The sequence below is a fragment of the Euleptes europaea genome, chromosome 4 (genome assembly GCF_029931775.1).
Source record: "Euleptes europaea isolate rEulEur1 chromosome 4, rEulEur1.hap1, whole genome shotgun sequence".
Taxonomy (NCBI): Eukaryota; Metazoa; Chordata; class Lepidosauria; order Squamata; family Sphaerodactylidae; genus Euleptes; species Euleptes europaea.
The window spans coordinates 57,955,279-57,968,145 of NC_079315.1; positions in this window are offsets into that span (position 1 = coordinate 57,955,279).

Sequence of the window (12,867 nt, forward strand, 5' to 3'; positions counted from 1 at the left end):
ATTTTAATATTAATATAGTGTTTACCAAGCATCAAACTAAGTATTTTATGATTTATGCTAAAAATATTAGGATAATTACTGCTTAACAGTCATTACTACTTTATTAATACATTGTTCATAATTGCTATCAACTTTTGTTACATATTGTTTATGTTATCGCTGTTGGTATATTCATTTATTTTTTGTTTGTTTGGTGTAACTGATTTAATTGTAACTGTTTTCATTATATTGCTTGTAATTTCTCTTTTCTTTTTTATCTCGAAGCTCTCAGGTGCTTGAACGGGCTAACTTTACCCCTTTAATTGACACTCAGCTGCTCTCATATTTATAGCTTGTTAAGCTGTTTTTTGAGGGAGTTTTCTGTTTCTTTTACATACCTGGAGATTTCCCCAACTACGTTGAGACCTCCTAACTTGTCTGGGAAGCATGGATTTGCTGTTTTGTTCATCCTAATGATGACCAGCCAGTTAACCATTGCATATAGTGAAAAGCTGGGACCATTGAGGGGTGTGTGTGTATGTGTAAAGCATTTCTAAAACACCTAGGGTTGCCAGCTCCAGCTTGGTAAATTTCTGGGTAGGGTGCAGTTGGGAGAGGAGAGGAACCTCAGAGAGGCATAATGCTACAGAGCCCACCCTCCAAAGCAAACGTTTTTCTAGGGGAACTGAGCTGTGTAGTCTGGAGATCAGTTATAATTCTGGGAGTTCTTCAGGTCCCACCTGGATGTTAGCAACCCTAAAAACTCATTTCCTTCACTGTTCACAAGGACATCATCAAGATGATTTCCCCCCCTCTCCCTTTCCCTTTGCTAGCGCTCCTTGGGCCAGCCCGAGGCCTCTGCATTTCTCTTTAAGTTGTCCAGATAGCCATCCATTTGTCCTCTGATCCGAGATTTGCCAGGGAACCGCTGGCATTCAGCTCATTGCTCCCGCCTGTCCCTTTACAGTGCTTCTGCCAATGCTGGATCTTCTGCTCTCTAGGGTCTTACATACATCCCATAACAGGCTTGCCTGGGCATCCTGGTGTTGGAGTGCCATGTCTCTCATGAGGTGTTGCTGCTCTTGCATCAACTTTCCTTGTTGTTTGACCATCCAGCACCCAAACTGGCCAAAATCCATGGGCGCTGGCTTTGCAGCTTCTGCAGGGTCTATCTTGGGGTTGGGCACTGATGAAGGCATTGCCAGCATTGGGGGCCTCAGGAGCAATTTCCCCCTTGCCAGCTGGGGGAGCAGGTAGGCAAGGTGGGGGGCGTTTCACCAGCCCCCACCCACACTCTCCACCACTTTGTGAGGCGCAAACTCTGAGAGCCCCGCCCCTTTTGCCTCAGGGGCCTGGAAAGGCCAGGCCAGAGGGGGCCTCCTTGGCCTCAGACCACTCTGAGGGGGAGTCTGAACTGCCCTCTTCCACAGAGGAGGCCAGGGACTCGGCTTCCACACAGCCAGCTAGACCCGAGGCCTCTTCCTCCCTAGCCTCCTCTCTGACTGGCCCTTAAGTAGGGGAGGGCTTGGGAGCTCCACCCACATCCCCGCCCCCAGAGTCCATATAAGGATATAGGTGAGGCTTTCCTCACCCCACACCAATCCTGCCTGTGGTGCCAAGGCTTCGAAGGCTCTGGCTCCGCCCCATCGGGTCCCAGGAGGTGCCGTGGAGCGGGCGCATTGGTGTGCCAGCTTGCGGCTGGCTCCATTCTTCCTCCCTCTTCACCGGGCCCCAGGTCGCCTTGCTGCTGATGTAAGCCTCCTCCAGCCGTTGCTTGCCCTGTAGGGGAAAGGGGAGCATTGGAGGAGGCACGCAGCTCATCCCAGCACCTTCGGAGGCTTTCCTTTCCCCAGCTGGCATGGAGGTAAGTGGTTGGAGTAGGGGGAAATGGCCCGAGATGACCCGGCTGGGGCCTCTGTTGGGACGATCCAAGCAGAAACCGAGGCAGTCTCGGTGCCAATTCCTTCTGCTCCAAATGGCAGAACAGTGGATGGCAGGATCAGCACAATCCAAAAGACAGATGATGATTATGATGATGGCATAAAACCACTGGATGAGTTGCTATCTTCTCTTGAAGTACTTTTGTGCCTTGTTCTGGTTGAGTGCTGCAGCACTAAGCCATCTGCCTGGGTACAGCATGGTGTAACGGTCAAGAGCGAGGGACTCTAATTTGGAGAACTGGGTTTGCGGGGTGACCTTGGGCTAGTCGCAGTTCTCTCAGAACTCTCTCAGCCCCACCTGCCTCACAAGGTGCCTGTTGTAGGGAGGGGAAGGGATTGTGATTGGAAGCCGCTTGAGACTCCTTAAACTAGAGAAAAGCGGGGTATAAAAACCAACTCTTCAGTTTTCTATTCAGAAACTGGGAATAATAGTGACCAACTGACCATTGTGAAATTAAGCAAAATAAATATTTAAAGCAATTGCATATTCCAATGCCTGTATAAAGGTTTATTATTAACCATGATTATTAATAATGTAGTATCAGTGCATTGTTATACAAAATGTGGGTATTCCCTCTTTCATAGTACTGTAGCTCCACAACAGTAATCACCAGTCTGGTTCTGGTATTGATTTACAACCTCAAAATGAGAACAGTTACCTCCTAGCCCCTGTAAAGATTTCCCTTCTGAATGCAGTTATCTGATCTGTTTGCTTCTGGAGAAGAGTGTGGCCTTAACAGAAACTATGAAAGATGGTTTATGGCTGGTTAATCCTCTGAAAATGAGCCATCAGAGTTCTGTTGCAGCATGCGGAAAAGGCTACTCAGATTTCATCCTGGCAATTTTGGAATTGAGTGAGGGTGCCTTAAAAAATTAGACGTAATACAGTACCCATAAATTGGTACCAGCCAAAATATACAAACAATTGGAGTTTTAACTGCATTCATTCCAAAGGAATGCCACAAGAAACATTCCCTTCTTAAATGTGAGCTGTGAACGCAGGACAGTATTTAATATAAAATGCTGACAAAATAAACACCCGTGGTTTGGTCCTGCCCTTGAGAAATAACGTACGTTGCCCTACATGATATGTTGTGAACTGACTGGGAAGCTTTCCCCCATTTTCTGCTTTTGAAAGCAAAAACAATTTCTGAATTTAATTGGAGTTGGAGCTGTACAGTAAGTACAGCTACACTCTACAGTTTGGATTGATGATATGTCACTAATAAATTCACTGCAGTATTAAACAGCAGGTTGTTATATTTTTTCCCCAAGTGTACCAATTTTTCAAAAAGAAGCAACTTCTGGTTACATGCTTTTCTTGTTGGGGAATCAGGAAATGGACCAGAAGGTAACACATACCTAGCAACTGTAGACAGTAAGCTAACACAGTGGAGAGGTATGTGCTGACCCTTTTGATAAGGGACCTAAAGGGAACTTTCAATGGCAGTCAATGCTCCCCCCCCCCCAAAACACACACAATTGATGGCTCTTTTCTGCCTGGTATATTCATTTATTCTGCAATAGCTTATTCTGCAGAGGCTATTGAAGCTGAGTGTGTTAGTAAACTAACTATAATACTTTGCTTTTTAAAAACAAAACTAATGGGACAGAAGATTTAATTTACCAATGGATCTGGTTGTATTTGTTGCAATTCAAAACACAGCAAACAATATTTCCCTGATTTGGGAAGGGAGCTAAAGGGAGCAGTAAAGTCTGATGTGCATTGTACAAAAGTGGTCTCCTACATTGTGCATTGTACAAAAGTGGGCAAAACAGACACTTGAAGTATATGGAATTGTATGTAGTACTGTTCAGCAGGTTTACCATCTCTCTACCTTTCATTTTACACAAGTGCTCTTATGTTGTATGCCACTCCCATACAAAGGGGCAGGGTGAAGAACAGGACCCCTATGCTTGCTGACACATTCTCTGAGTGTCCAAACATATCTGACCGATAAGTCATGCTGTCATCTTTGCAAAGTAGTACGCATAGCCCCACTAACAGATGATGAGCCTATCCTGCTTGGTTCCTGACATCTACAGAAAGACATTATGGGCAAGGAGTGAGAAAGGAAGCACAAGACCCTTTCTTCTTTTTGCATATCCTGTATAATGTGGGAAGCAAGAATTTGTGCCTCTCCCCTGCAATAAGCTATGTGAGCTCCAGATGCGCATACAGCTCATGCATCGTTCCATGAGGGAGAAGCATGAACTCCCTCTTCTCACATTCTACAGGAAGCATAAGTCATGTTTCTTCTGTCACCACTCATTTATATTCTCAGAAAATATCCTCAGGTTTCTTCCAGCTGGGAACATATACACCATTTCCACGTCCTGTGGTTGTGGGATCACTGCTAAATTTGCAAGGAATTTAATGTCATCCAATGCAGATATTAGGATGGAAAGACTTCATACTTGGAAAATCCCTGATAACTATTTATAATAGCAGAGGCCTCTAACTGGTTGCCAACTTTGTTTTTACATAATGGTTCATCTTGCCTTGTCTACACTGTAATAAACCTGCCCTTACTTTTCCAATCTTATATTCCTCTCCTAAACAGGATGTCCTTAATTTGAATAGATTATACAATCCAAGAATACATGTGTCCAAATGCAAACAAAACTTGAATTTCTTCAATCAACTTCTGCCTCCTCGTTCCATATTGTAATCTTGTGGGTAAGTAAAAGGATAAAGGAATAAATCATACATTTGCCAGATGATTTGAGTCTCCCCCCCTCCCCAGAAGCACAACTTTTGGTTCTTGTTTACTAGCTCATAATTTGCTTTTGTTAATCGAAAATGCTTCAGAGCATTCATCTGTGAATTGCTTAAACGATGGTACTAGTGATTAATCAAAACATGTCTGCATCTGTCAAACTACTATATGGAAATCTAAAGAGCTCAAGTACACCAAATCATCATGCCTTGCAATTGAGCAAAATTATCTTTGTAGGAGGTTGACTGCAAATAGAGCAAACAAAAATATTTCGATTTCAGAGGGTAGCTGTGTTGGTCTGCAGTAGAACAGGGACAGCTAGATTCAGTTCCAGAAGCACCTTAGAGACCAACAAGATTTTAAAGGTGTAAGCTTTCAAGAGTCAGTGTTCCCTTTGTCAGATACCAAGGGAGTATTGACTCTCCAAATCTTATACCCCCCAAAACTTGTTTGTCTTTTAACATACCATGATATGGTAGACTTCACAGGAGAGATTAAAAGCTTATCAGTACTCCAAGAAAAGTTCAGAAATATGAATTGGTTGACATATTTTCAACTAAAGCTAACATAAAAAGAGACTGTCTGGAGTCCGGGACGTTCCGACAGCTAACGGAATTTGAAACAACAGTAACTAAGAATGATGACCATTTATTAGGAAAAATCTATAGACTTTTATTGAAATACGACTCGGAAACAGAACAAGTCAAGATAAACATGATTAAATGGATGCAAATGTTCGGTGAGATGGTTACGTTGGAAACATGGGAAAAGCTTTGCACCCACGAACTGAAATATACCGTAAGCCAAGAAGTAAAAAAAAACTGGTATAAGACGTTTTACAGATGGTACATGACGCCCAATATGATATCCAAGATGGCTCGTTCAAAGGGGGAAGAAGGGGCTTGTTGGAAATGTCATGAGACAGATGGTTCTTACTTTCATGTCTGGTGGATCTGTCCGAAGTTACAAATGTTTTGGAAGAATATCCAACATGAAATGCAAAACATGCTCAAGCAAAAAATAAAACTGGATCCGAAATATTTTTTATTAAGTATAACACCTGTCGATCTACCTACGAAACTTAAACACTTGTTCAAATACGCTACATCGGCTGCGAGAGTCGTCTTGGCCAGAACCTGGAAACAAACGTTCTTACCCGACATAGAAGAATAGAAAGATAAGATGCTGGAATACACAAATATGGCCAAAATGACCTTTATAACAAATTTAACCGACAACGAATCCCTGGAGCAGTTTAACGAAAAATGACAGCCATTTTATACCTATATATCAATAAATCCATAGATAAACATAACATAGTACAAGAAAACTAACACACATACACACAAATTAGTTTATAGAATTAACCATATGAAAGCGTATCTGAACAACAATACATGTCTATTGTAGTAAATGTTTACTCATTGCAGTATGATTCTCTAAATGTTTTTTGAATTTATTAGATTGATAAGACTACACGTCTATTGCAGATGGATTGCCCCTGCTCCCTCCCTTTTTTTCCTTTTTGTATCCTATATATTCAAAATTTAAAAAGTAAATTAAAAAAAACTTGTTGGTCTGTAAAATGCTACTGGATTCAAATCTAGCAAAAATACTTCAGTTTGCTATTTTGCCTCATGCAATGGACATTCAAGGTTTTGCATTCTTAAGGGTGTTTTTAAAAAATACATTATCTGGGTTTATTGTCTGTAACAAATCCAGGGCAGTGTATGGTTGGCAGAAATCTTAGGATTTTATTGCTAAGGGACAGGACTTAAAGATATTTCTGTAGTGTTTAAAACATTGTCTAATGATACATCAGCAGCTATGTGTTATGATGTGGAGAGCTGTGTCAAAAATCGGATAATTCTGTTTTACAGCTTTTAAGGAGATCAAATGCAAATTTCATAATTCCCAGTGAATTGCCTTTTTGGGCTTATTAACAAACTCATTCACACATCATGAATCCAGTTTCTCTCTGAGGACTCTTTAGTGCTTTAAATACAAGTATTTAGCTTGTTAACAAGCCGGGGGATGCTGAAGTGCATGGTCATATAGGTTATGCAGAGTTTTATCAGCTATTATGTATAACATGTCAGTTTGTGTTTGCTGACAAGGGACTAACCAAACTTTTGGAATCAACATATTCCCAACCACTCAAAAACCAGAACAGTAATGGTCCAATTACTTGTTCCAAAAGGCTGTGCAAATTGGAAGGTGAGTTCTTCAGACCTGAATAATCTTGAAAACATTTGATTCCACAAGTGCTCTGAAGTATTGATTCATTTCCCCACTGTGTCTGTTTAATGGGTGACCTGAAGAAACTCTGAAATCTCTTCCTTAAATAAATATTGTCCATAAATGGATCATGTCAGCAACACTCAACGTACCCAGTTGCCTGGAATGGGAACTACATAATGATGCTTGTCCGTTCTATGGATTTGTAACAGATATTTATGTGCAGTGGTCCTGTTTTCTTTGGGGTTTTTTTCTAGCATGTGAACACTTTGAGGACTAGTTAAACAATCTCACTTATATACTGGCTCTGGTTCCATGGAATCAATGTAATTAATTATCCTTTAGAGAATTTTTATTATGTGTTACACATTTCACTAAAAGGAAAGAGTGAAAGGGCTACGAGCATACACAATTTTAGGAACAGAACAGACCTTTCCACCAGGCTAGCAGTCATAGGAAAGGCTTTGTGGAGCGCAGTTCACTGTTTAAGAATCATGGCTTTATCAGATAGTCCTAGTTGATTACTTGTTCAATAGGTTACTTATTGTGACAAATAAAAAATAGAATAAACAAAAAATACTAGGAGTGATTTCTGGCATTTATATTTTCAAAGGAGAAGAGACCTTCTGCTAGTCCCAGGAGCCGTCATTCCACCCTGGAGGCTGTAATTCCAGTCCCAGAACATTTCTGCTAGTCCTAGGGGCCGCCATTCCACCCTGATGGCTGTCATTCCAGTCCCAGAACACTTCTGCTAGTCCCAGGGGCTGTCGTTCCAACCTGGGGGCTGTTGTTCCAGGCCCAGAATACTTCTGATAGTCCCAGGGGCCATCATTCCACCCAGGGGCTGTCATTCCAGTCCCAGAACACTTCTACTAATCCCAGAGGCCGTCATTCCACCCTAGGGGCCGTCATTCCAGGCCCAGAACACTTCTGCTAGTCCCAGGGGCTATCATTCCACTCTGGGGGCTGTCATTCAAGTCCCAGAACACTTCTGCTAGGCCAGGGGTGTCAAACATATGGCCCGCGGGCTGGAACTGGCCTGCGGAGCGATGTTTACCAGCCCGCCGAGCCAGCCACCTCCCCCCTCACTCTCCCCCCCCCCAGCTCCGGGTGCAAACATGGGAGATACACGGGCAGAGGCTGCAGGCGCATTTGCCCACCCAGAGAGCCTTCCCACAACGTGTCCTGGCAGCAGCAGCAGCAGTAACGAGAGAGGCATGAAAGCAAGCTTGGCTTCCTGGGCTGCTGTTGGATCATCCGGCCAGCTGACGGTGCACCTGTCTGCCTTCTCCTTGCCTAATGAGCTGTACTGTACTGTAACCAGCCCGCTGAGCCAGCCACCCACCCCACCCCAGCTCCTGACACAAACATGGGAAACAAGTTAAAAAGGAGATCTGTACATTCTATTGTCAGTCATCCAGAGGCACTTGCAGATAAATTCTGTGTGGAGGGTGGGGGGATGAACAAAAAAGTCTCTATCTCTCCTGAATATGTTTGAGATATAGATTATTGACAAACATTGATCTATAATCCAAGTTAAAATTTAAGACTTCAAATGTGAGCCTGCATGAAGGCAGACACCTGTGAAAAACAAGTTGTTTATGAGGCAGGATGTTAAACCACAGAAACCACAAAACAAGGTCAGATACTATGTTCCCAGATATTGTATAGTCATTTGAAGTCTGGGATTAGCCAAAACAAAGTCAAAGTTTTTTGATAATGCCAAATGGTAGAAAACAAGCCTATCTGTTTTCATGGTTTCTCAAGTATTTTCCCTAGCTTTCAAGTCTATTATGATAATTACTTATTTTGTCTTCGTGGTTTCTAGATAAATGTGAATATTTATTTGTTTTTTATTTGTTTTTTGTGGTTAATAAGCCTTGAAGATGAAAGTATGAGAAAGGAAATATGTTTGGGCTATTCCTATAACATCTGTTTGTCTGATATGAGATCAAAGTTTGAGAAAGATGTTCGTTAAAGGGATGTTTTGTCTTATTACAAGTGATGTCTTTTGATTCTCATTGGTTCTCATAGCAAAGGACCTCTAGAAAGGGTATATAAAGGGGCTTGAAATTGGGCAAGGTTGAGAGATCCTCTCCCATTGAGGCCTATATGCTGATGGGCGGTTGGGAAGGGCTCCCCAACATGACTCTGATGGTATGTAACTTTGCATTTTTATTTCTATGTACTTGTATCCAGATCTATACTACTTTGCTAGAATATGTTATATTTTTCCATGTAACCAACTCTCATATATTTTTGTGATTTTATTTTTCATTTTTTATACTGAAGTAACTACAAACCAAAAGGAATTTTTTAATTCAAAGTTTGTATCAGTGCTTGGGGGACTGGTTAAATAAGATAAAGTATTTTTCAGTGAAATACAAGATCTAAAAACCTTAGTCACCTATGTGCTGTGGCACATGACCAGGTTCAAGCAACCAGAAGGAACTGGGTGGGGTGGACCAGGTTCTGAGCTGCAGGCTTGGGAGATGAGGACTTTGGAGCCTGCAAACAGTGATAGGCTGGGCTGGATCTTGAGAGAGGGGTCGGGGCATCTCTAGGTTAAACACGTGGGTAACACCTTAATGCCCAATTCCTCCCCAACTTGGCCAGAGCCACTTGCAGGCTCCGAGGGCTATCCAAAGTACGGCAAAGTGGCCTCTTAATTTTTCTTTTCAGACGTTGTGATTTTCATCTCTCTCCTCTCCCCCAAGTTTTGCTTTTCAAAATGCTTGTGATAAAAATGTGCAAAGGGGTTTGCTCAGGGCCACAAGAATGCTAGCTTGGCAGAAATATTATTTAGTGTTGGTTTTCATATCTCCCCCCCCCCCCGCATTTTGGTTTTTTTAAATGCTTGTGATAAAAATGTGCACAGGGGTTTGCTCAGGGCCACAAGAATGATTGCTTGGCGAAAAGACTTTAGTGTTGGTTTTTATCTCCCGCCACCCAAAGTTTTGCTTTTTGAAACGCTTGAGGGGTTTGCTCCGGCTCATAAGGATGCTCAGGTCCATAAAGTTCGTATCTCCAGTTCCTGGCATTACATTTTATGGTATTTATTTGGTTACACATGGCCCGGCCTGACCAAGTGACTTTTATGTCATATCTAGCCCTCATGACAAATGAGTGCAACACCCCTGTGCTAAGCCTGGGGGTTGTCATTCAAGTCCCAGAACACTTCTGCTAGTCCCAGGGGTTGCCCAGTCCCAGAGTAGTTTATCTTGGTCTAGAGCAGGGGTGGGGAACCTTTTTCCTGCCAAGGGCCATTTGCACATTTATAACATCATTCGGGGGCCATTCCAGGTGTAGATCTCCCGGTGTGGGAGGGAGAGGCTAGATTTGCCAGGTCTCTGGCCACCACCTGGAGGTTGGCAACCCCAGGGGAGGCCACGCAGAGAAGGCCTGGAGGGTGCCCCGCTCCCCCCCCCCCAGGCGGGAGGGTAGCCAGCGGTGGGACCGAGCAAACGAGGCGCCAGGGGGGCGCAGCACGCAGTCTATCAGCAAGGGAGGAAGAGAGGAAGGAAGGAAAACAGAGAAAGAGGAAAAGGGAGAGAGGGAGAAAGAAATGGAAAGAGGGGGAAAAAGAAAATGACCGAGACAGACAAAGAAAGAGACAGAAAGAGAGGGAGAGAGAAAAGCCTTCCCCCCACACACACACACAACCGGCCCCAAACAACCTGGCCCCAGGCTCCATGCCCTCCCCCCCACAGAGTCCACAAAAAGCCCCCGAAGCCCGATCGGCTACTGCGCACATGCTCTGCCACTGGGAGCCGTGGGCCTCTTCCACCCCCCTCGCTGCTCAACAGCCGACAGGCAGCGAGAGGGGCTTACAGAGTGCCCTGGTGTTCCTGCACGCTGCAGCTATAGGGGGCAGCCTTGGGGGAAGCTGTCAGTCGGTGAGAGGAGGTCCAAAGGGCGCCGCAGCGCCTCTGCAAGTCATGGTCCCAGGAACACCCTCAGGGAGGGCTGCCCTGCCTTGCCCCTCCGTGGCAGGGCCCCGGAGCTCCCGAGGGCCACAAAAAATGTCCTCGGGGGCCACATACGGCCCCCGGGCCTGAGGTTCCCCATCCCTGGTCTAGAGACCCTAATGGAAAATCCATTCCACATTTTCTTTGCTACTCTTTTTGTGTTGTAATGCATTTCAATAGAGCCCATGCAAGTCAACTGGCAATCCCGGCTCCCATTATCTTCAATGGGCTGTGCAGCCTCTCCCATTGTTTTTAATAGGCAATCCGGTGATTCGTTTTAGAACATCCCTGACTTGGACGGCTGGCACGTTTGCCAGATCCTGCAGTAACCAAGGTCCACGCTGGACTGCAGAATGCCTTCGCAGTCCACTTTGGAGCCTGCACTGGAGGAAACGCGTGCCTCCCTTCGAACTCATAACAGGGCTTCAACTCTCTTTGAAGGAGGGCGGCACGCAAGGAGGACGACTGGCCACGGCGGCCCGGCTGCAAATGCTTCGGAAGACGTCGGGGCACGAGTTTGCGCCATAAACTGATCTTGCAATATTTAAAGTGCTTTAAATGTTATGTATTTAAAATAATTTTTATTTTAATATAAAATAATATAACAAAATAATAATATAATAAAAATAAAATAATAAAAATAATATAGTAAAATAATAATATAAAACAAAAATATTGCTTTTCAGCCACTCAAAACAAAACGAAAGCGCAGGACTCTGAAGAGCAAACGCTGCCCACCATCAACAACACGTGGCCCCCGAAGGCGCCGCGGGCCCTCCGCGCGAGACAGACAGGCTTTGACTGCGCAGCCCCACCGTGGGGAGACGAGCCGGACCAAACCCGCCCCGAGAAAACGGCGGCCGACACGATCGCGAGAACTGGCCGAGCCCTAGAAAGCAAAACCACTTCTCGGAAAGCCGGCATCGCAAGGAGCTTGCTATTCTCGCGAGATTTCCTCTGTGGCCTTCCCGTGCCAAGAGCCGGCGAGCCTCCCGACCCTGGAGCCGGCAGCAGCTGCTGCGCTTAGGAGACGGGCCTGCGCGTGCGCGGGAGTGACGCGGAGGCGGGGTTGGAATTGGAGCCGGCCTCTTCCCTCCCGCCCTCCCTCCCTCCCTCCCTCCCGCCCACCCGGAACTCGCCAGTTCCTCACGGAAGTAGCGGAAGCGTCGGCGCTTGGCTTTTCCGTGCTTTACGTGATTCAGTCTGGTTCCTTAAGGGCTGTGGATTGGCTGCCCTTTCCCACTGCACTCCGAGGCACAGTTGCGCCGCTGTAAGTTCACAGAAGTCTTTTTTTTTTAATATATTTTTTTATTTTCTTCATTTAACATATCAACGTAGAAACAGTATCCAATACTAAAAATAATAGTAATAATAATAAAAAAACAAGTAATATCACTAATTTACCAATAAAATGACTTCCCCCTCTCCCTCTTCCATCTAAAAATAAATTGTATAAACTTTTGCTAACGGAGCTAATCCCAATGTTATTTTAATCTTATATTAGGTACTGATTTAATAATGTTAATAATCTAATAATGTTAGATAGGATAAACGTCTTCCCTACGAGGCCGGTGGTAACAGTTTAAAAAGACCTTTCTGCGACTTCTACAGCTGCATTAGGTGCAGCATTTGCTTAGGTGAAATTTCCTTTTTTTAAAAGTTGCATGGGACAGGCTGCTTGGCCCCGGTGAAAGCAGAAAAGCAGGCCTGTGGCACTTCAAAGCCCAGCAATTTGGTGGTGGGAAGGGCTATCAAGTCGCGGCCGATTTATGGTGACCTCAAAGGTTTTCAAGGCAAGAGCCATTCAGAGGTGGGTTGTCATTGCTTGCTGCTCAACTGTGGCCTGACCAGCCAAGAACTAACCAGGGCTGACCCTGCTTAGCTTCTGGGAACCAGCGAGATGGGATTAGCCTGGGCCGTCCAGGTCAGTAATTTTACTGAAGCATAAACTTTGAGGGGGGTTGTCCGATTCACAGAGTGAGACTTAATCCCACAGATACTTACATATATACCGCAAATGTA